Source organism: Stomoxys calcitrans, chromosome 1, assembly GCF_963082655.1.
Source record: "Stomoxys calcitrans chromosome 1, idStoCalc2.1, whole genome shotgun sequence".
Taxonomy (NCBI): Eukaryota; Metazoa; Arthropoda; class Insecta; order Diptera; family Muscidae; genus Stomoxys; species Stomoxys calcitrans.
Genome location: NC_081552.1, coordinates 34722605 through 34748225, shown reverse-complemented (window position 1 = coordinate 34748225; position 25621 = coordinate 34722605).

Genomic DNA, 25621 nt, shown 5'->3' with positions numbered 1-25621 from the left:
ATTTAGGGTCTTAGGCCCCAAAAAAGCCACATTAATTATTCGATTTTGCTGAAATTTGGGACAATGAGTTGTGCTAGGCCACTCGACATATTTTTTCAATTTGGTGCAGATCGGTCCATATTTGGATATAGCTGTCATATAGACCGATCTCTCGATTTATGGCTTTGGGCCCATAAAAGGCGCATTTATTGTCTGATGTCGCCGAAATTTGGGACAGAGAAATAAATTAAGCCCTTTTCATTTTGTTGATATTGGAAGGGGGCGGACCCTCCCCCGTTACCACAAAACACCACTTAATATCAAAAGTGGACCTATCGGGACAATATAGGTATCAAATGAAAGGTATTGGAGAGTAGAATACGAATATGGTATTTTGAGTCTATGTACCCATTGGGCCGCCCCAACCCCAAAACTCCCCCAAACAGCTGTATTGGACGTTCATTTCAATATGGGGCTCAAATGAAAGGTATTCGGGAGTAGATTTCGAATCTGGCATACAAAATCAGAACGAAGTATAGGAGGTCACGCCACCCTTCAAAAACGGCATTGGACCCATTATGACTATATGATACTTGGCTGAACCGATTTTCTTAAAATTGTTATAGATTGTGGATGTTTGTCTGGAATGAAACATATGCTATATAATTTTTAGATATCGGGTGGAGGCCACATATTGCAGTGGACAGAAAATAATTGTTGTTTCTAGGGAAGGAGTAGAACCCCAATACCACTCATCACCGAGATCTAGAGGTGCTGAAAACTAAGGTAAAGGGGAGGGACCGCCCCCTTTAGATATCGTAAAATTAAGTATCCTATTTCAGAAAAGCCAGATCTCAGAGATAGGAGGTGCGATTTTAAGCGAAATTTTGTGTGCTCATATATAGGTCCCTAAATATAAAAATTTGGTATCCAAATTTCGGTTGGGGTACCTAGGGGAGCCGCCCCATCCCAAAACCTACAAAACATATATGGTATCCAATTGTCGGACCAAGTGTTAGGGGGACCACCCCAACCCCCAATGCATCCCTAAATCGGCCGTATTTAGCGACCATGGCAATATGGGACTCAAATGAAAGGCATTTGCCACTAAAATACGAATCAGATTTCCAAATTTTGGACAAAGCTTCTGGGGTCCACCCCTTTCCCAAAACACCACCCCAGCAAGGCCTTATTTATTGACCATGGGTATATGGGGCTTAACTAAAAGTAATTTTAGTGTAGAATTCGATCCGGATATCCCAATATGGGACCAAGTGTTTGGGGGGTCGCTCTTTCCAAAAAATATCGCCCAAAGGGGAGAAATTTACGACCATAGCAATATGGGGCTGAAATGGATGGTCTTTGGGAGTAAAGCACGAATCTGATATCAATATTCCGGAAGCGTCTATAGGGCCACACCACCCCCACAACACCACCCAAATAGGAAGTTTTTTCTGACTATTGCAATATGAGGCTCAAATAAGAGGGTTTTTAGAGTGGAACACGAATCCGACATATATTTTCAATGCCAATACACTCAGTGGCCGCCCATCCCCAAAAAAACACCTCCTATGTCGGGCATGTTTGCCGACTATGGAAATATGGGGTTAAAATTAAAGGTATTTGGGAGTAGACCACGTATCTGATATAAATATTAGGGACCAACTGTCGGGGGGACGTCCTACCACCAAAACACATATGGGTTGACGTTTGCAATAAAGGGTTTAAATGAAAGGTATTTGAGATTAGAAAATTAATTTGATATCCAACTTTGAGGCCAATGGCAATATGGGGTTCAAATAAATGATATTTGAGAGTAGAGCACGATGCTAATATATTTTTAAGGCTATGTGTTTGGGTGACCACCCCACACCCCAAAACACCCCTAAATAGGGCATATTTGCCAACCACGTCAATCTGGGGCTCAAATGAAACAAAAATTTTTTACCATCGCAATATGGGGCTCAAATAAAGGTATTTGAGAGTAGAATACGAATTTTATATCCAAATGCGGGACCATGTATTTGGGGCACCGCTCCTTTCCCAATACACCCCCCAAAGAATACAAATTTTGGGGCGAAATATTTAAAGACGCCTCATCCCATAAACTCCCCTTAAACCAATGGCAATATGGGGTTTAAATAAATGGTATTTGAGAGAAGAGCACGATGCAGATATTTGTTTCTGGGCCAAGAGTCTAGGGGACCACCTCACCCTCGAAAACACCCACTAATTCGGACATCATAACAATATCGAACTGAAATAAAGACTTTTAATAATGCAGTATGGTCATTTGTTAACCAATTCTCTCGAAGTTTGGCAGGGAGGATTTTCTCTTGACTCTCGACATTACTGGTGAAATTCATAGAAATCGATTCAGATTTAGATATAGCTCTCATATATTTAGATGTCGCCCGATTTTCACTCCAAGAGCCACGGCAAACGCATTTATTGACCAAATTTCCCACCATAGGAAATGGTGAAATGGTCTCAAACGAAATATTCGTTTGAGACCCTATAAAGTATATATATTCTTGATCGTAGTGATATTTTATGTTGATCTAGCCATGTCCGTCCGTCTGTCTGTCGAAAGCACGCCAACTTCCGAAGGAGTAAAGCTAGCCGCTTGAATTTTGCACAAATATTTCTTATTAGTGTAGGTCGGTTGGTATTGTAAATGGGCCATATCAGTCCATGTTTTGATATAGCTGCCATATAAACCGATCTTGGGTCTTGACTTCTTGAGCCTCTAGAGTGCGCAATTCTTATCCGATTGGGATGAAATTTTGCACGACGTGTTTCGTTATGATATCCAACAACTGTGCCAAGTATGGTTCAAATCGGTTCATAACCTGATATAGCTGCCATATAAACCGATCTTGGGTCTTGAATTCTTGAGCCTCTAGAGTGCGCAATTCTTATCCGATTGGAATGAAATTTTGGACGACGTGTTTTGTTATGATATCCAACAATTGTGCCAAGTATGGTTCAAATCGGTCTACAACCTGATATAGCTGCCATATAAACCGATCTTGGGTCTTGACTTCTTGAGCCTGTAGAGTGAGCAGTTCTTATCCGATTGGAATGAAATTTTGCATGACGTGTTTTGTTATGATATCCAACAACTGTGCCAAGTATGGTACAAATCGGTCAATTACCTGATATAGCTGCCATATAAACCGATCTTGGGTCTTGACTTCTTGAGCGCCTAGAGTGCGCAGTTCTTATCCGATTGGAATGAAATTTTGCACGACGTGTTTTGTTATGATATCCAACAACTGTGTCAAGTATGGTTCAAATCGGTACATAACCTGATATAGCTGCCATATAAACCGATCTTGGGTCTTGACTTCTTGAGCCTCTAGAGGCCGCAATTCTTATCCAATTTGAATGAATTTTGCCATGTAGTATTTCGTTATGACATCCAACAACTGTGCCAAATATGGTTCAAATCGGTTCATAACCTGATATAGCTGACATATAAACAGATCTGGGGTCTTGACTTCTTGAGCCTCTAGAGTGCGCAATTCTTATCCGATTGGAATGAAAATTTGCACGACGTGTTTTGTTATTATATCCAACAACTGTGCCAAGTATGGTTCAAATCGGTACATAACCTGATATAGCTGCCATATAAACCGATCTTGGGTCTTGACTTCTTGAGCCTCTAGAGGCCGCAATTCTTATCCAATTTGAATGAATTTTGCCATATAGTATTTCGTTATGACATCCAACAACTGTGCCAAATATGGTTCAAATCGGTTCATAACCTGATATAGCTGTCATATAAACAGATCTGGGGTCTTGACTTCTTGAGCCTCTAGAGTGCGCAATTCTTATCCGATTGGAATGAAATTTTGTACGACGTGTTTCGTTATTATATCCAACAATTGTGCCAAGTATGGCTCAAATCGGTCCATAACCTGATGTACCTGCCATATAAACCGATTTGGGATCTTGACTTCTTGAGCCTCCAGAGGTCGCAATTATTATCCGATTTGCCTGAAATTTTGTACGACGGATTCTCTTATGACCATTAACATACGTGTTTATTATGGTCTGAATCGGTCTATAGCCCAATACAGCTCCCATATAAATCGATCTCTCTATTTTACTTCTTGAGCCCACAAAGAGCGCAATTCTTATTCGAATTGGTTGACATTTTACATAGGTCTCCAACATAAATATAATTTAATTGTGGTCCAAACCGGACCATATCTTAATATCGCTCTAATCGCAGAGCAAATCTTTTCTTATATCCTTTTTTTTTGGCCTAAGAAGAGAGCCGGGAAAAGAACTCGACAAATGCGATCCATGGTGGAGGGTATATAAGATTCGGCCCGGCCGAACTTAGCACGCTTTTACTTGTTTATTTCTGGAATATTTTCGAAAAATCTAATTTCTATAGAAAATTTTCGGTGAATTTAATTTTTATTTGAGTCCCACTCTAATGTTCACTACAACTTCATCCGATAGCTATAGTGATATTAAAATTGACACCACCAGTGAATGGCTGCTAGCTGTAAAATCGCACAAATGAACCCACAACTTCTGTTAAACTGTCGCATATAGCTTTTCACCAAATGACCAAGATACATACCATTCAAAGCCCATAATCATGGTGGCATGCACGTATTTCAGCGATCGCTGGAATATCAATTGAAAATATAAACTGACCAATGGCCACATTCAAGCATTCATACAACGACCACGGTCGTAACTGTGTGTGGTTAAGGGAAAATAGAAAATTTTGTCGTTTGGTTTTGCAGCACAGTGGCATTGAGATGGCCATTGCAGTAATGTACGGGGAAAACGAGGGTGGGGTGGCCTTTAGGGTGTAAAACTGCATACACATAAATATTTTGGTAAATGCCCCTCAATGTAAAGGATGTGAGTGAGAGTGTGCTCTGGCCAACACACTAACTTTTGCTGGCCATATATGAATGTGAGTCTTAATTTTTGTACCCTTCTACCAACTTTCATCAAGCCCATGTGTGAGTCTGAGGTTTTGTGGTTGTCGGGTTGTGTTTTATGTGAAAGGCAAAAAGTGGCCTTTTTAAAGTTCCTAGTTTCAATTTTTGTTTAACCACGACTAAGGGAAACTTTTTTAATTTCTATGACCAAAGGGGGCTTAAGCAGGCCATAAACGAAATACTTGAAGAGACTCGAAGGGAAGGCCTAGGGGCTACGGTGACTATTGTTTGTCTTGGATTTTCGTATTAGCGATTTCGCTGCAGTAGTGTTTATGCTGTGGTAATATTTTTGTTATTTGTTAACTTACGCCAATTTCAAAATGCTTTGGTTATTAATTTTTTATTAAAATATTGACAACTGCACCGTTTATTTTATTTTTTGCGTTTTAAAAAAGTTGCATGCAAGAATCTTAATAAAAAAAAACTACTTTTGAACCTCTAAGACCAAGGCTTTAATTGGCCAATTATTTTTGGTAAACAAGTTCACTTGTTGAGAAGCCCTTACACAAATATATTATTTTTATCCAATTAGCTATGGCAATTGGGTCACGTTAATTATTTGCATAAATTTAACGACAAAGCTAATTTCAAGGCAAATGATATTTTTATTGATCCAAACTAAAGTAATTGGGGGTCAAGGATAAAGTGAAAAAAAAAAAAAATCAATTAAAAAATATTAAAATGCTGATAATTATAAATAACTAGCTGACCCGGGCCCGCTCCGCTGCGCCTTCTTTTACTTTATATGGAACAAAAGTTTCCTTGGAACAAAAGTTATTTTGGAATTTATTTTCGACAATTAAAGATCTTTTAGTGAAATACCATGCTACGAAAATAGTATATCGCTTGACTACCACTTTAACAATAAAGGGTGATTTTTTTGAGGTTAGGATTTTCATGCATTAGTATTTGACAGATCACGTGGGATTTCAGACATGGTGTCAAAGAGAAAGATGCTCAGTATGCTTTGACATTTCATCATGAATAGACTTACTAACGAGCAACGCTTGCAAATCATTGAATTTTATTACCAAAATCAGTGTTCGGTTCGAAATTTTGACAAATTTTGTTCAGCGATGAGGCTCATTTCTGGTTGAATGGCTACGTAAATAAGCAAAATTGCCGCATTTGGAGTGAAGAGCAACCAGAAGCCGTTCAAGAACTGCCCATGCATCCCGAAAAATGCACTGTTTGGTGTGGTTTGTACGCTGGTGGAATCATTGGACCGTATTTTTTCAAAGATGCTGTTGGACGCAACGTTACGGTGAATGAACACATTTCGAACCGAACACTGATTTTGGTAATAAAATTCAATGATTTGCAAGCGTTGCTCGTTAGTAAGTCTATTCATGATGAAATGTCAAAGCATACTGAGCATCTTTCTCTTTGACACCATGTCTGAAATCCCACGTGATCTGTCAAATACTAATGCATGAAAATCCTAACCTCAAAAAAATCTTCCTTTATAAGTGCCTTTATCTGAATCCCATATGATCTTTATTGGTCTACGAATTTCAATTTGGATGTAAGGTGTACTCTCAGATACATGGCCCTGAAAAAATATCAGCATGGTGCTTTTCTCTCAAATACCATTCATTTAAACCCCATATTGTCATTGGCTTAAGAGGAGTTTACAGCATGAGGCGTCCCCCAAACACATGGCCCCAAAATAGGTTATCAAATTCGTATTCTAATCTGAAATTTCCCAAATCATACCTTTGGGTAAAGTGGTGATGCCCTAATTACATGGTCCTACATTTAGATATCAAATTCGTATTCTACTCCAAAATACTTTTATTTGAGCCCCATATTGCGATGGTCACCAAAAATTGCTGTTTGTAGGGTATTTTGGGAAAGGTGTAGACCCCAGAAAATTGGTGCCGAAAATGGGTATCAATTCTTGCTCTACCCATCAATACCCTTTATTTAGCTCCACATTGACATGGTCGGTAAATATACCCGATTTAGGGGTGTTTTGGGGATTGGGGTGGTCCCACAAACCCTAAGCTTGGAAAAAATATCAGCAACGTGCTCTATTCCCATATATCTATGTATGATTTACTTGAACACCATATTGCCATTGGTCTCAAAATTGGATATCAAATTCGTTTTCTAATCTTATTTAAACTCCTTATTGCAAAAGGCCCTAAAAGCTATGAATATTTAATTCCAATCTCTTTAAAATGCAAATTGTCTTCCTATTTGGGGGTTGTTATCGTGGTTTGACGTCCCCTAGACAGTTGGTCTCTAATGTTGATATCAGATACGTGGTCTACTCCCATATATCTTTAATTGAGCCCCATATTTCCATAGTCGGCAAACATGACCGGTGTTTTGGGGGATGGGCAGCCACTCAGTGAGTTGGCCTTGAAAAAATATATCGGATTGGTGTTCCACTCTAAAAACCCTTTTATTTGAGCCTCATATTACAATAGTCAGAAAATACTTACTATTTGGGTAGTGGTGTGGGGGTGGCGTGGCCCCGTAGACACTTTTCCCGAATATTGATATCAGATTCGTGCTTTACTCCCAATGACCTTTAATTTGAGCCCCATATTGCTATGGTCGTAAATTTGTCCCCTTTGGGGGATGTTTTGGGGGAGAGGCGGCCCCCCATATTTGGATATCAGATTCTACACTCAACTACCTTTTATTGAAGCCCTATATTCCCATGGTCAGTAAGTAAGTCCTGTTTGGGGGGTGTTATGGGTAAGGGGTTGGGCCCCCAGAAACGTGGTCCCACATTTGGATATCAGATTCGTATTCTACTCGTAAATACCTTTCATTTGAGTCCCATATTGCCATGATCGGTATATGTCCTATGTAGGGGTGTTTTGGGGGTTGGGTGGTCTTGTGGGGGTGGGATGGCCCCATAGACAATTTTCCCGAATATTGATATCAGATATGTGCTTTACTCCCAAATACCTTTCATTTGAGACCCATGTGGCTATGGTCGTAAATGTGTCCCCTTTGGGAAAGGTTTTTGGGGAGAGGCGGCCCCCAAAACACTTGGTCTCATATTTCGATATCAGATTCGAATTCTACACTGAAAACCCTTTAATTTGAGCCCCATATTCCTATGGTCAGTAAATAGGTCCTGTTTGGGGGGTGTTTTTGGTGAAGGGGTGGACCCCCAGAAACGTGGCCCCACATTTGAATATCAGATTCATATTCTACTCGCAAATACCTTTCATTTGAGTTCAATATTGCCACGGTTGGTAAATATGTCCGATTTGGGGGTGTTTTGGGGGTTGGGGTGGTCCCCCTAGTACTTGGTCCGACAAATGGATATCAGGTACGTTTTCTTATCCTAAATACCTTCCATTTGAGTCCCATATTGTGGTGTTTGGTCTAAATATATATTTAGTAGGTTTTAGGGTGGGGCGGCCCACCTAGGTACCCCATCCGAAATTCGGATATCAAATTTTTATTTTTAGGGTACTATATGAGTGCACAACTTCGCTTAAATCGCACCACTTATCTCCGAGATCTAGTGTTTGTTAAAATTAGGGTAAGAGGAAGGGTCCTTCAGATATCAAAAAAATGTATTTCCCTATTTGCACCACGGCATCATTATGCACCATCAGTATAAATTTCAAGAAAATCGGTTCAGCCGTTTTCGAGTCTATAAGGAACACACAAACAAACTAACCGACAAACAAACAAAAATTGATTTTTATACCCTCCACCACAAGATGGGGGGTATACTAATTTAGTCATTCTGTTTGTAACTACTCGAAATATTCGTCTGAGACCCCATAAAGTATATATATTCTTGATCGTCGCGACATTTTATGTCGATCTAGCCATGTCCGTCCGTCTGTCCGACTGTCTGTCGAAGGCACGCTTACTTCCGAAGGAGTAAAGCTAGCCGCTTGAAATTTTGCACAAATACTTCTTATTAGTGTAGGTCGGTTGGTATTGTAAATGGACCATATCGGTCCATGTTTTGATATAGCTGCCATATAAACCGATCTTGGGTCTTGACTTCTTGAGCCTCTAGAGGGCGCAATTCTTATCCGATTTTATTAAAATGTTTCAGGTAGTGTTTTGGTATCACTTCCAATATCTAGCTAAGTGTGGTTCAAATCGGTCCATATTTTGATATAGCTGCCATATAAACCGATCTGGGGTCTTGACTTCTTGAGCCCCTAGAGGGCGCAATTCTTATCCGAATTTATTAAAATTTTTCACGTAGTGTTTTGGTATCACTTCCAATATATACGCTAAGTATGGTTCAAATCGGTCCATATTTTGATATAGCTGCCGTATAACCGATCTTGGATTTTGACTTCTTGAGCCAATTGAGGGCGCAGTTCTCATCCGATTAGGCTGAAATTTTGCATGAGGTGTTTTGTTATGACTTCCAATAACTGTGCTAAGTATGGCGTAAATCGATATAGAACCTGATATAGCTGCCATATAAACCGATCTGGGATCTTGACTTCTTGAACCTGTAGAGAGCGCAATTCTCATCCGATTTGGCTGAAATTTTGTACAAGGACTTCTCTCATTACCTTCAACATACGTGTCTAGTATGGTCTGAATCGATCAATAGCTTGATACAGCTCCTATATAAACCTATCTCCCGATTTTGCTTCGTGAGCCCCCACAAGGCGCAATTCTTATCCGAATGAACTGAAATATTACACAATGACTTCTACAATGTCAATCAGCATTCATTTATGGTCCGAATCGGACTATAACTTGATATAGCTCCAATAGGATAACAGTTCTTATTCAATATTCTATGTTTGTCTAAAAAGAGATACCGCGCATAGAACTCGACAAATGCGATCATTGGTGGAGGGTATATAAGATTCGGCCCGGCCGAACTTAGCACGCTCTTACTTGTTTTTTTTTTCTATAGAAATTTGTTGGTTTTATTTTACCTTTTATCTATGGAAGAGATTGGCTCTTAAACTACCTAAATCACCTATTGCCGAGGCCTGTTTTAGGGTGAAAAAATTAAATAATAATACCGCAAACAAGATAATTCCCATATGATTAATTTTGACATCTCTGCACTCTCTCTATTCATGTTGGCTTCTGCAAATTAGCGCCATCTATTGTATGTTGTCAACTTAAAACAGCCAGTAGATGACGCTAATTTAAATGCTAGTGCAACTCGCATGGAATGGCTTTACGCATATAACATTGATCATTATATGGTAATTGTTTATAAATGGCTACCTATTAAATAGTCGTCATTTGGTCTTTTAGTGTATTTTTAAATTAAATCAATTGGCCATATTAAACGATTTTCTGTGGTAAAGAACTAATTTGCCGGTTGTTTAAATATTTTAAACAACGAATCTGATATCTTCATACTTTACTTTAATTGGCTATGACAGAATATGTGTTCCATACTCTGTCATAGAATAGCGTTTCAAGAGCCTCGATCTTCTGCGCTCATTGTAAAATCTTTGACACCAAGTTTCGAGGTGTCTCCCACAACTTGATCTTTCTATCGGGCTTTTGGTCTTCCCGGTTTGCTTTCAAAAGACTTCTTTGCTGGAGCTTCTTCATCCATTCTGACAACATGACCTAGCCAACGCACCCGTTGTATTTTGATGCGTGTAACTATGCCATCGTCGTCATACAGCTCGTGGTTCATACGTCGCCTATATTCTCCATTAACGCAAACTGGTCCATATATTTTACGAAGAATCTTTCTCTCAAATACTCCAAGCACTGCCTCATCTGCTTTCACAAGTACCCATGCTTCAGAACCATATAACAGCACGGGTAGTATCAGTGTCTTGTACAGCGTAATCTTCGTCTGCCGAGATACGCTTCTTTCTTCGCTTAATCTCAAAGCACCTGTTTTGAGATTAACCATTCGTTTCGGTTACGTCGGTGCCGAGATACATAAAGTTACTGACTGTCTCAAAGTTGTTGCTCCCAACTTTCTCCATTTTCTTTATCTACTCGGTTGTGCAAGAGTGCAGATCCGCAAATCATGGTGCTTTTTTTGTTTGCGTGGGTCGTCAACGTTGTTGGGGTCCATTTTTATACCCACCACCGAAGGATGGGGGTATATTCATTTTGTCATTCCGTTTGCAATACATCGAAATATCCATTTCCTACCCTATAAAGTATATATATTCTTGATCAGCGTAAAAATCTAAGACGATCTAGACATGTCCGTCCGTCTATCCGTCTGTCTGTTGAAATCACGCTACAGTCTTCAAAAATAGAGATATTGAGCTAAAACTTTACACAGATTCTTTCTTCGTCCATAACCAGGTTAAGTTCGAAGATGGGCTATATCGGACTATATCTTGATATAGCCCCTATATGGACCGATCCGCCGATTTTGGGTCTTAGGCCCATAAAAGCCACATTTATTATCCGATTTTGCTGAAATTTAGGAAAGTGAGTTGTGTTAGGCCCTTCGATATCCTTCGTCAATTTGGCCCAGATCGGTCCAGATTTGGATATAGTTGCCATATAGGCCGATCCTCCGATTCAGGGTCTTAGGTCAATAAAAGCCACATTTATTTTCCGATTTTGCTAAAATTTGGGACAGTGAGTTGTGTTAGGCCCTTCAATATCATTCGTCAGTTTGGCTCAGATCGGTCCAGATTTAGATATAGCTGCCATATATACCGATCTTCCGATTTAGGGTCTTAGGCCCACACAAGCCACATTTAATATCCGATTTTGATGAATTTTGGGACAGGGCGTTGTGTTAGACCCTTCGACACCCTTTGTCAATTTGGCCCAGATCGGTCCAGATTTGGATATAGCTGCCATATAGACCGATTTCTTGATTTATGGTTTTAGGCCCATAAAATGCTCATTTATTATCCGATGTTGCTGAAATTTGGGACAGTGAGTTGTGTTAGGACCTTCAACATCCTTCGTCAATTAGGCCTAGATCGGTCCAAATTTGGATATAGCTGCAATATAGACCGATTTCTTGATTTATGGTTTTGGGCCCATAAAATGCTGATTTATTGTCCGATGTTGCCGAAATTCGGGACAGTGAGTGACGTTAAGCCTCTCCTCTGCTATATCTCACAGATCGATTCCAGATTTGGATATAGCTGCCATATAGACCGATTTCTTGATTTATAGTTTTGGGCCCATTAAATGCTCATTTATTGTCCGATGTTGCCGAAATTCGGGACAGTGAGTGACGTTAAGCCCCTTGACATACCTCTGCAATATCTCACAGATCGATTCCAGATTTGGATATAGCTGCCATATAGACCGATATCTAGGTTTTAGGTTTTGGGGCCATTAAAGACGCATTTATTGTCCGATGTCGCAGAAATTTGAGACAGTGAGTTTAGTTAGGCTCTTCGACGTCCTTCTTCAATTTTGTCCAGATCGGTCCATATTTGAATATAGCTGCCATATACACCGATCTCTCGATTTAAGGTTTTGGGCCCATAAAAAGGGGCATTTATTGTCCGATTTCGCCGAAATTTGCGACAGTGCTTTGTGTTAGGCTCTTCGACATGTTTCTGCGGCCTAAATCGTTCCAGATTTGGATATAGCTGCCATGTAGACCGATATCTCGATTTAAAGTCTTAAGCCCCATAAAAGGCGTATATATATCCTATTTCACTGAAATTTGACACAGTGACTTGTGTTCAGCTTTTCGATATCTTGTCGTATATAGTTCAGATCGGTATGGGGTATATGAGTATAAGGTATGAAATTTTCACCGAATTTTGATGAAAGGTGGTTTATATACCCGAGGTGTTGGGTATCCAAAGTTCGGCCCGGCCGAACTGAACGCCTTTTTACTTGTTACTATTCCTTTGTTTCCTATAGTAGTTCTCATAGTTTTCCGGGGGCGGGATACGGGCCCAGCGCCCCAACCTCATGGATTTTGTTTTTCTCGTTGTGGCGAGCCGCTTGCTCCAAGATCCGACGCTCGCCGCCAGCCGCCGCTAACCTGGGAACAGACGCTGATGTTGGCCATTGGTTATTTGAAGGCGCTAATAACTCGCCTTGTCATCTCGAGTATCATTGGCACTCAGCATTTAATTAAGAGCCAGTGCCACCTGTCCCCTCACTGAGACTCTCCTCTCGAAAATTGCTGACTGCCCGCGGCGCCATTTGCAGCTACTACGCATAAAAACGGAGCTTTCCACCATCCGCAACCTGTGGACACACCCGCTAGCTTTCAGATAAGCTTCCCATGATAACGATAGACACCGCACAAGTCGAAGCTCAAAGTTCCAGCCTGTGTGGTGCTCATAGTTATCCCGCATCGGCCGGGACTGATATCTTCATACTGCTCATATTTCTAGCGGAACGCCTCACCCAAAAACAGTCGATTAATCATAATGCCACATAAGACCCAAATATTGTTCAGATCGGACTATATTTTGATATAGCTGCCATATAGACCGATCTGCCGATAAAAGGTCTGCAGCCCATAAAAGCTTTATTTATTACCCAATTTCGCTGAAATTTTAAATAATTAATCTCTTGATATCTTACCTAAATATGGTTCTGATCGGACTATATTTGGATATAGCGGGCATATAGACCGGTCTTCCGATTAAGCTTTATTATACCCACCACCGACGGATGGGGGTATATTCATTTTGTCATTCCGTTTGCAACACATCGAAATATCCATTTCCGACCCTATAAAGTATATATATTCTTGATCAGCGTAAAAATCTAGACGATCTAGTCATATCCGTCCGTCTGTCCGTCTGTCTGTTGAAATCACGCTACAGTCTTAAAAAATAGAGATATTGAGCTGAAACTTTGCACAGAAAATTTTTTGTCCATAAGCAGGTTAAGTTCGAAGATGGGCTATATCGGACTATATCTCGATATAGCGCCCATATAGACCGATCTTAGGGTCTTAGGCCAATAAAAGCCACATTTATTATCCGATTTTGCTGAAATTTGGGACGGTGAGTTATGTTAGACCCTTCGACATCCTCCGTCAATTTGGCCCAGATCGGTCAAGATTTGTATATAGCTGCCATATAGACCGATCCTCCGATTTAGGGTCATACGCCCATAAAAGCCTCATTTATTATCCGATTTTGCTGAAATTTGGGACAGTGAGTTGTCTTAGGCCGTTCGACCCTCTTCGTTAAATTAGCCCAGATCGGTTCAGATTTGGATGTAGCTGCCATATAGACCGATCCTCCGATTTAGGGTCTTAGGCCATAAAAGCCACATTTATTATCCGATTTTGCTGAAATTTGGGACAGTGAGTTGTGTTAGGACCTTCAACATCCTTCGTCAATTAGGCCTAGATCGGTCCAGATTTGGATATAGCTGCCATATAGACCGATTCTCCAATTTTGGGTCTTAAGCCCATAAAAGCCACATTTATTATCCAATTTTCCTGAAGTTTGGGACAGTGAGTTGTCTTAGGCCCTTCGACATCCTTCTTCAATTTGGCCCGGATCGGTTCAGATTTGGATATAGCTGCCATATAGACCGATTTCTTGATTTATGGTTTTGGGCCCATAAAATGCTCATTTATTGTCCGATGTTGTCGAAATTCGGGACAGTGAGTGATGTTAAGCCCCTTGACATACCTCTGCAATATCTCACAGATCGATTCCATATTTGGATATAGCTGCCATATAGACCGATATCTAGGTTTTAGGTTTTGGGCCCACAAAGGACGCATTTATTGTCCGATGTCGCAGAAATTTGAGACAGTGAGTTTAGTATGTTTCAGATCGTATTATTGGCTTGCCCAAAAAGTAATTGCGGATTTTTTATATGAAAGTAAATGAATTTTTAATATATTTATTTAGATATTGCTCCCATATAGACCAACCAGCCGTTTAATGGTCTGGAACCCATAAAAGCTGCATTTATTTCCCAATGTTGCTGAAATTTGAATCAGCGAATTGTTTTTTAAGCCACCTGTCATCCAAATGTATTTAGATATATTGCGGATTTTTCATATAGTCGGTGTTGACAAGTTTTTTCAACGGCTTGTGACTCTGTAATTGCATTCTTTCAGTTATCAGCTGTTACTTTAAGCTTGCTTTAGAAAAAAAGCGTAAAAAAAGTATATTTGATTAAAGTTCATTCTAAGTTTTATTAAAAATGCATTTACTTTCTTTTAAAAAATCCGCAATTACTTTTTGGGCAAACCAATAGATTATTACACCCCCCCCTCCTATGTTGGTGGGTATAAAAATTCAGCTTAGCAAGCGTGGATTACCAGTGTGAGATTTGAGTTAGATTTCCAGCAAAGGTTTGGGTCTGTCGCTAATGTGGCAGCACAATGGAGTACGAATTGTCAAAGTGAGTTGGTGAAGGACTGCCACTGCAAGCTTGAAAACATGGTTAGTATTAACTTTATCCTGCTTAACATGTGGTGTGATCCTAAACAAGGATACCTAGAGTTTAGATTCGCATATAGCCATATCACTTTATTAAATAAAGACAAAATCCTTTGCATGTTACTTGGCAATAGTTGTGAAATACATAACTTCTCAAACTTCATTAGAAAAACAAACGAAAGCACTTTCGTGTGACACTTGACATATGATTGTGCCCACACTTAAATTCTAATAAAATTTTTTTTTACAATTATTCGTTTACTGCTACCGCTAGGGCATGGGGGACATGCACATTTCTCCATCCAGTTAGGTTCTCCGCCAGTCATTCTCCCCCTCATTGCTACAGTAGCCTTCCATTAGGATGACTTTTTTATACCCACCAGCATAGGATGGCGGTATACTAATCTAGTCATTCCGTTTGTAACACCTCGAAATATTCATCTAAGACCGCATAAAGTAAAGTCGATCTAGTCATGTCCGTCCGTCCATCGAACGAAATCACTATAGAGATCGAACGCGTAAAGCTAGCCGCTTCAAATTTTGCAGATTTTTTGATGTAGGTCAAGTGGGAAGGGGCCGTATCGGTTCAGATTTAGATATAGCTCCCATATAAACCGATCTCCCGATTTGACTTCTTTAACCCTTAAAAGCCGAAAATTTTGTCCGATTTGTTTGAAGTTTTGCACGTAGTGTTCTGTTATGACTTCCAACAAGTGTGCCAAATCGGTCTATAACCTGATGTAGCTCCCATATAAACCGATCGTCAGATTAGGTTTCATGAGCCTTGGAAGCCGCAAGTTTTGTCCGATTTGGCTGAAGTTTTGCATGTAGTGTTCTGTTCCTAAAAAAATCAGCCAAAATCAGTCGATAACCTGATATAGCTCCCATGTAAACCGGTCTCTCGACCAATCCTTGTTCGGTTCCTAAAAGCTTTAATTTTTGGTAGTTTGCAGAAGTTTGTATATTGTAAACATTTTTAGCAGAATCGATGGTGGTGGGTTCTCAAGATTCGGCCCGGCTGGACTTAGCACCACCACCACCAGAGGATGGGGATATACTAATCTTTCTTTTGTAACACCACGCAATATTCACCCAATTATATTTTTGATCGTCTCGACATTCTGAGTCGATATAGCCATGTCTGTCCATACGTCCGTCCGTCCGTCTGCCCCCAATTTTTATAACTGTAGGGTAGGTGTAGGGTATTATATAGTCGGCTCCGGCCGACTGTTGCCTTTCCTTGCTGGTTTTTTGTTCTTTTAGTTATTAAGCCATGCCATTGATTGTGGTTACAGATTTTCGAAAAGAAATCGTAGAAAATCCAAACGCGACCACAACAAATTACACAGAGTTAGTCATGCATGATTCTTTGGTTTTTTCTATTGTATTTCCTTTTTTTTTATTTTTAGGTTTTCTTCCTTTGTTTGGTGAAAGGCAAAATCGAAGGGGGCAACTACTGAAGGCCAGCTGCACACAATGTAAAGAGCGTAGCACATTTGTATAATTTCTATTTTGACTTAAAAAACTTTCCACGAAAATTTTTCCATTTGTTGCGGTTTTTCGGCGAAAGTCGGTGGAATTAATTATACATATGCCCAAGCATTTAATTGCCATGAATTCGAAAATCCCAAAATGGGCATTAGACACTAGTGGGCTTGTGGCTTTAGGTTTGTAGCAGAAATTCATTTGCAGTCAAAATTCATGCAAAATAATGAAAGACTTTATAACACAAACAAGTAAAAGCGTGCTAAGTTCGGGCCGAATCTTGAGAACACACTACCATGGATTCTGCTAAATATTTATACAAAATAAATTTAGTTCAGGGGCATAATTTTATTCTACACACCCAACTTCAGTCAAAGCAGCAAAAACCAGGGCTACAAATGAAAATACTCTTAGTGCATAGTTTTAATCTAGAAGACATACCTCTTTGTACCCACCACCGACGGATGGGGGTATATTCATTTTGTCATTCCGTTTGCAACACATCGAAATATCCATTTCCGACCCTATAAAGTATATATATTCTTGATCAGTGTAAAAATCAAAGACGATCTAGACATGTCCGTCCGTCTGTCCATCTGTGTGTTGAAATCACGCTACAGTCTTCCAAAATAGAGATATTGAAATGAAACTTTGCACAGATTCTGTTTTTGTCCATAAGTAGGTCAAGTTCGAAGATGGGCTATATCGGACTATATCTTGATATAGCCCCCATATAGACCGATCCGCCGATTTAGGGTCTTAGGCCCTTAGAAGCTATATAAATTATCTTATTTTGCTGAAATTTGGGACAGTGAGTTGTGTTAGGCCCTTCAACATTCTTTTTATACCCACCACCGAAGGATGGGGGTATATTCATTTTGTTATTCCGTTTGCAATACATCGAAATATCCATTTGCGACCCTATAAAGTATATATATTCTTGATCAGCGTAAAAATCTAAGACCATCTAGACATGTCCGTCCGTCTGTCCGTCTGTCTGTTGAAATCACGCTACAGTCTTTAACAAGTAAAAAGGCGTTAAGTTCGGCCGGGCCGAACTTTGGATACCCACCACCTCGGGCATATATGTAAACCATCTTTCATCAAAATTCGGTGAAAATTTCATACCTTATGTCCCATATCATTTATATCAAAATAAGTTCCGATTTGGACCATCTACTAATAAGTACACTAGCTATATCTAAAAATAAACCGATCTGAACTATATACGACACGGATGACGGAAAGCCTAACATAAGTTACTGTGTCAAATTTCAGTAAAATCGGATTATAAATGCGCCTTTAATGGGGCCAAGACTTTAAATCGAGATATCGGTCTACATGGCAGCTATATCCAAATCTGGACCGATTTGGGCCAAGTTGCATAAAAATGTCGAAGAGCCTAACACAAAGCACTGTCCTAAATTTCGGCGAAATCGGACAATAAATGCCTCTTTTATGATCCCAAAACTTTAAATCGAGAGATCGGACTATATGGCAGCTGTATTCAAATCTGGACCGATCTGTGCGATATTGCAGAAGTATGTCAAGGAGCTTAACTTAACTTGCTGTCAGAAATTTCGGCGACATCGGACAATAAATGAGCATTTTATGGGTCCAAACCCATAAATCAAGAAATCGGTCTATATGGCAGCTATATCCAAATCTGAACCGATCTGGAACAAATTAACGAAGGAAGTCGAAAGGTCTTACACAACTCACTGTCCCAAATTTCAGTAAAATCGGATAGTAAATGTGGCTTTTATGGGCCTTAGACTCTAAATCGGAGGATCGGTCTATATGGCAGCTATATCCAAATCTGGACCGATCTGAGCCAAATTAACAAAGGATGTCGAAGGGCCTAACACAACTCACTGCCCCAAATTTCAGCAAAATCGGAAAATAAATGTGGCTTTTATGGGCCTAAGACCCTAAATCGGAGGATCGGTCTATATGACAGCTATATCCAAATCTGGACCGATCTAAGCCAAACTAACGGAGGATTTTAAAGGGCCTGACACAACTCACTGTTCTAAATTTCAGCGAAATCGGATAGTAAATGTGGCTTTTATGGGCCTTAGACCCTAAATCGGAGGATCGGTCTATATGGCAGCTATATCCAAATCTGGACCGATCTAGGCCAAATTGACGAAATGTGTTGAAGGGCCTAAAACAACTCACTGCCCCAAATTTCAGCAAAATTGGACAATAAATGTGGCTTTTATGGGCCTAAGACCCTAAATCGGAAGATCGGTCTATATGACAGCTATATCCAAATCTGGACCGATCTGGGCAAAACTGACGAAGGATGTCGAAGGGCCTAACACAACTCACTGTCCCAAATATCAGCTAAATCGGATAATAAATGAGGCTATTATGGCCCTAAGACCCTAAATCGGCGGATCGGTCTATATGGGGGCTATACCAAGATACAGTCCGATATAGCCCATCTTCGAACTTAACCTGCTTATGGACAAAACAAGAATCTGGGCAAAATTTCAGCTCAATATCTCTATTTTTGAAGACTGTAGAGTGATTTCAACAGACAGCCGGACAGACGGACGGACATGTCTAAATCGTCTTAGATTTTTACGCTGATCAAGAATATATATACTTTATAGGGTCGGAAATGGATATTTCGATGTGTTGCAAACGGAATGACAAAATGAATATACACCCATCCTTTGGTGTTGGGTATAAAAAAGGAGATATTGAGCTGAAATTTTGCACAATTTTTTTTTTGTCCATAAGCAGGTTAAGTTCGAAGATGGGCTATATCGGACTATATCTTGATATAGCCCGATCCGCCGATTTAGGGTCTTAGGCCCATAATAGCCTCATTTATTATCCGATTAAGCTGATATTTGGGACAGTGAGTTGCGTTTGGCCCTTCGACATCTTTCGTCAGTTTAGTTCAGATCGGTCCAGATTTGGATATACTTGCCATATAGACCGATCCTCCGATTTAAGGTCTGAGGTCCATAAAAGCCACATTTATTATCCGATTTTGCTGAAATTTGGAACAGTGAATTGTGTTAGGCCCCTCGACATTCTTCGTCAATTTGGCTCCCATCGGTTCAGATTTGGATATAGCCCCCATATAGACCGATCCTCCGATTTAGGGTCTAAGGCCAATAAAAGCCACATTTATTATCCGATTTTGCTGAAATTTGGGACAGTGAGTAACGTTGGGCCCTTCGACATCCTTCGTCAATTTGGCGCAGATCGGACCAGTTTTGGATATAGCTGCCATATAAACCGATCCTCCGATTTGTGCCTTAGGCCCATAAAAGCCACATTTATTATCCGATTTTGCTGAAATTTGGAACAGTGAATTGTGTTAGGCCCCTCGACATTCTTCGTCAATTTGGCTCCCATCGGTTTAGATTTGGATATAGCTGCCATATAAACCGATCCTCCGATTTTGGGCCTTAGGCCCATAAAAGCCACATTTAATATCCGATTTTGCTGAAATTTGGGACAGTGAGTTGCGTTAGGCCCTTCGACATCCTCCGTCAATTTGGCCCAGATCGGTTCAGATTTGGATATAGCTGCCATATAGACGGATCCTCCGATTTAGGGTCTTAGGCACATAAAAGCCACATTTATTATCCGATTTTGCCTTCGATTTGACCCTTCGACATCCTTCGTCAATTTGGGTGAGATCGGTCCAAATTTGAATATAGCTGCCATATAGACCGATCCTCCGAGTTAGGGTCTTAGGCCCATAAAAGCCACATTTATTATCCGATTTTGCTGAAATTTGGGACAGTGAGTTAGGTTAAGCTCCTCGACATATTTCTGCAATATGGTACAGATCGGTTAAGATTTGGATATAGCTGCCATATATACCGATCTCTTTATTTAAGGTTTTGAGCCCATAAAAGTGCATTTATTCTCCGATGTCGCCAAAAATTCAGGACAGTGAGTTAGGTTAAGCCCTTCGACTTCCTTCTACAATATGACCCAAATCAGTCCAGATTTGAATATTGCTGCCATATAGACCAATCTCTCGATATAAGGTTTTGGGTCCATAAAAGGCGCATTTATTGTCCGATGTCGCCGAAATTTGAGACAGTGAGTTGAGTTAGGCCCTTCGACATTTTTCTGAATCTTGGGCCAAATCGGTTCAGATTTGGATATAGCTGCCATATAGACCGATATCTCGATTTAAAGTTTTGGCGCATTTTTAATCCGATTTCACTGAAATTTGACACAGTGACTTATGTTAGGCTTTTCGACATCCATGTCGTATGTAGCTCAGATCGGTTTATTTTTAGATAAAGCTAGTTAAAAGGCCAATATTTTGTTATACACAATTGAACAATGACTTGTACATATAAGTATTTGTTTCAAATCGGAACATATTTTGATATAACTGCTATGGGACAAAAGGTATACAATTTTCACCGGATTTTGTTGAAAGGTGGTTTACGTATATTCCCGAGGTGGTGGGTATCCAAAGTTCGGCCCGGCCAAACTTAACGCTTTTTTACTTGTTATATAAAATTTTGCCAAAACTCTATTTTAAAGAAAAATCCTTCTTTTAATTCTTTCAATTCTTCACAAATGCACCTTGCACATTTAGAACTTCTCTACTAATTACCCCTTTTTATACCCTCCACCATAGGAAAGGGGTATACTAACATCGTCATTTCTTTAGTAACACATCAAAATATTAGGATATATGTATTCTGGATCGCCATGATATTTTAAATATGTATAGACATGTCCATCCGTCTAACCCTCCGTCTATCTGTCTGGGAAAAACACCCATTCGTTTGAATGAACGCAGTTAGGCGCTTCAAATTTGGCACAAATACTTCTTATTGGTGTAGGTCAGTTGGGATTGTAAATGGGCCATATCGGTTCATATTTAGATATAGCTCCGAATAGGAGCTATATGACATCCTTCCATATAAGCCAATTTTCCGATTATACATCTTGAGGCTATATAAATAAAACGCAATTCCTATCCGATTTGGCAGAAATTTTGTACTACGACATTCAACAGATGCGCCATGTATGGTCCGAATCGGTCCAAAACCTGATATAGCTCCTATATAAACCGATCTTACGATTATACTTCTTGAGCCTCTAGAGGATATAATTCTTATCCAATTTGAATGAAGTTTTGCACATGGACCTTTCCTATGACCTCTAACATACTTGCCAAATATGGTCAGAGTAGTTGTATAACCTGATACAGCTCACATATAAACCGATCGTATCCGATTCATAACGTGATATAGCTCCAATTGTATAGCAGTTCTTATCGATCGCTTTTAAAGAGATAATGGGAAAAGAAGTTGAGCAGTGCGGTCCATGGCGAAGGGTATATAAGATTCGGCCCGGCCGAACTTAGCACGATTTTACTTGTTGTGGTTTATTTTCAATTCTTATGCTGAATTAAGGGGGACGTGAATGTAAAAGCCATTTATGATAGTGCTGATGGCTGTGTTAATTAATTTAGCCCGAAATTAGGCGATGACAGTGAATTGCCAAGTCACAAGGTACTATACATACCATTAGCATATTACCGTGACTCAACGAATGAATTTAGCGGATAGAAAATGCAAGGCCATTTTCAGGTTAAATTAAGATTAATATGGTTCACAACTTGTTATTGGGGTCAAGCGAAATTCATTTTTCAGTTTAACCCTATCATGATTGTGAGCGTTTGAGATAAGGGCCAAAAATTCTTGGGCCTTGTGTTTGAGCGATCTATGTATGAAGCAAATTTCAAATTTTGTCCATTAACATTCATCTATGGAACAGGGGTAAACTACTCACATATCAATTAGCGCAGTCTGATTCAAGTTTTTAAGATCAATGATAAGGGGCCTCCTTTTAAAGAAGAGTCCGAACTTTGTGCCGCAATTCGACACATTTTTAAAGAGAAGTTTTTACATGGCATAGTTCCTCACAAATGTCGTTAGAATTAGGAGGAGAAAATCACCGCTGAAAATTTTTTTCTGTAGGTCTCGTAAGGATACGAACCCCATTCGAACCCTTTCAGGGTCATAAGCAGACATGCTATCTTCTGCGCTATAATGGCCTCCAAATCCACTTATGAAGCGGTTTTTGGAAAATTTTGCTAAAATTTTGTTTTGAGAAAATTTATCAAATTTGAATTTTTATACCCACCACCGACGGATGGGGGTATATTTATTTTGTCATTCCGTTTGCAGCACATCGAAATATCCATTTCCGACCCTATAAAGTATATATATTCTTGATCAGCGTAAAAATCTAAGACGATCTAGACATGCCCGTCCGTCTGTCCGTCTGTCCTTCTGTCTGTTGAAATCACGCTACAGTCTTCAAAAATAGAGATATTGAGCCGAAATTTTGCACAGGTTCTTTTTTGTCCATAAGCAGGTTAAGTTCAAAGATGGGCTATATCGGACTATATCTTGATATAGCCCCCATATAGACCGATCCGCCGATTTAGGGTCTTAGGCCCATAAAAGCTACATTTATTATCCGATTTTGCTGAAATTTGGGACAGTGAGTTGCGTTTGGCTCCTCGACATCCTTCGTCAATTTGGTGCAGATCTGTTCCGATTTGGATATAGCTGTCATATAGACCGATCCTCCGATTTTGGGACTTAGGCCCATAAAAGCCACATTTATTATCCGATTTTGCTGAACTTCGGGACAGTGAGTTGTGTTAGGCCCTTCGACATCCTCCGACAATTTGGCCCAGATCGGTTCAGATTTGGACATAGCTGCCATATAGGCCGATCCTCCAATTTAGGGTCTTAGGCCCATAAAAGCCACATGTATTATTCGATTTTGCTGAAAATTGGGACAGTGAGTTGTCTTAGGCCCTTCAACATCCTCCGTCAATTTGGCTCAAATCGGTCCACATTTGGATATAGCTGCCATATAGACCGATCTCTCGGTTTTAAGTTGTGGGGCCATAAAAAGCGCATTTATTGTCCGATGTTGCCGAAATTTGAGACAAAGAGTAAAGTTAAGCCCCTCCACATATTTCTGCAATTTGGTCTAGATCGATCAAGATTTGCATATAGCTGCCGCTGTACAATTCCCTGGGATATTTCTGTGGCCCGGCAACCAGAACTGGTGAATTTTGAACTGTTCATGCATCTCGTTAAGAGATCCGCTACAGCCGAGGGCGATTTTTGAATTCAGAAATATTGGGTTGCCCAAAAAGTAATTGCGGATTTTTCATATAGTCGGCGTTGACAAATTTTTTCACAGCTTGTGACTCTGTAATTGCATTCTTTCTTCTGTCAGTTATCAGCTGTTACTTTTAGCTTGCTTTAGAAAAAAAGTGTAAAAAAGTATATTTGATTAAAGTTCATTCTAAGTTTTATTAAAAATGCATTTACTTTCTTTTAAAAAAATTCGCAATTACTTTTTAGGCAACCCAATATGTTCTCCAGTCATTTAATGGCTGCCTAGCTGTCGTAGAAGATTTTTTTTGCCAGTCGTCATAGTGACGTTATATCTAAGCCATTCCACCACTTCCTTAATTGCAGTGATCTCCGCTTGATACACACTGCACTGGTCTGGAAACCTTTTCTATATGACCAGTTCTAGATCTTTGAGTACACCTCTAAGCCCTTCTGGTCGTCTAGTTTGAAGCCATCCGTATAGAAGTCTATGTAACTTCTGTTCCCAGGAATTTTGTAGTTCCAATCGGTTCTATCAGTAATAAAGGTATGGTCCTTTTTATCAAAAAGCGGCTCATGTAGGGTGTAATCCACATTGCCTGGAACATGGGATATTGTATCAAGGAGAACGCAGTGTCCGTGGCCGCCACAGGACCAATGAAAAAGCCCCCTTAACCTGCAATTGGTCTATCCAATGTCCATTAAGTTCAGTATATCAGATGGTGTCCTTTGGATCCGGTTAAGTATTGAGAAGTAGGTGGACTTTTGAAGCGCCGTCCACCAGACCACAACAGCATATTACATTATAGGTCTGACAACTGCAGTATATACCCACTCGGTCTAAATCCCAAACTTTTGCCAATGGCTCTATTGCAGGTGTATAGGGCAAGAGTTGCGTTTCTTGCCCTTTCCAAAATGTTGGATTTCAAATTCAATTTCCTGTCCAGCTAAACACCCAGGTACTTTGCGCTTTCTGCAAATGGAACATTCTCTCCTTCAAAGGAAACAGGTTCCACCTTGTTTCTCCTGCTGAAAAGAACTATTTCTGTCTTGCACGGATTTATACCTAGATCACTTTCGGTAGCCCACTTTGCTGTTGCAAGTAGGACTTTCTGAAGTATATCTCTTAGAGTGCTGGGAAACTTTCCCCTAACCGCAATTGCCACGTCATGAGCATACGCTGCCACTTTTACACCTTTTTCTTCCAGAGACAAAAAAAAATATTGTTAATGGCTATATTCCAAAGTAGAGCAGACAGTACCCCGCCAAGAATCTCCAACTCCTTTATGATGGACGTCAATGTCAAGAAATGCTACCACTGTAAATTCCTTGACAGCGAAAGGACCCTCTATGTACCGACTGATCGTGAAGGGCTGTTTCAGTGGATTTACCTTTACTGTATGCATGCTGCTGCCACTACAGGCGACCTTCAAGGATCTTTGACCTATGATATGTTTCTATCAACCTCTCAAAGAGTCTTCAGCATAAAAGATGACAGACTAATAGGTCGAAAATCTTTCTCCTTCGTGTGGTAGGGTTTTCCAGCTTTCGGAATGAAAGTGACCTTCGTGTCCCTCCATCCCACAGGTATGTATGACATTCTGGTACAAGCAGAGTATATCTCCCTGTTTGTGGGCGAAGGGAATAGTAGCGGAGTAGGGTGATGACCAAAGCTGCTGAAACTGAGATGAGAGGATTTGAGACTTCAGACTTCACCCAAGAGTAAAACGTGGACTGTATGAGATTTGTT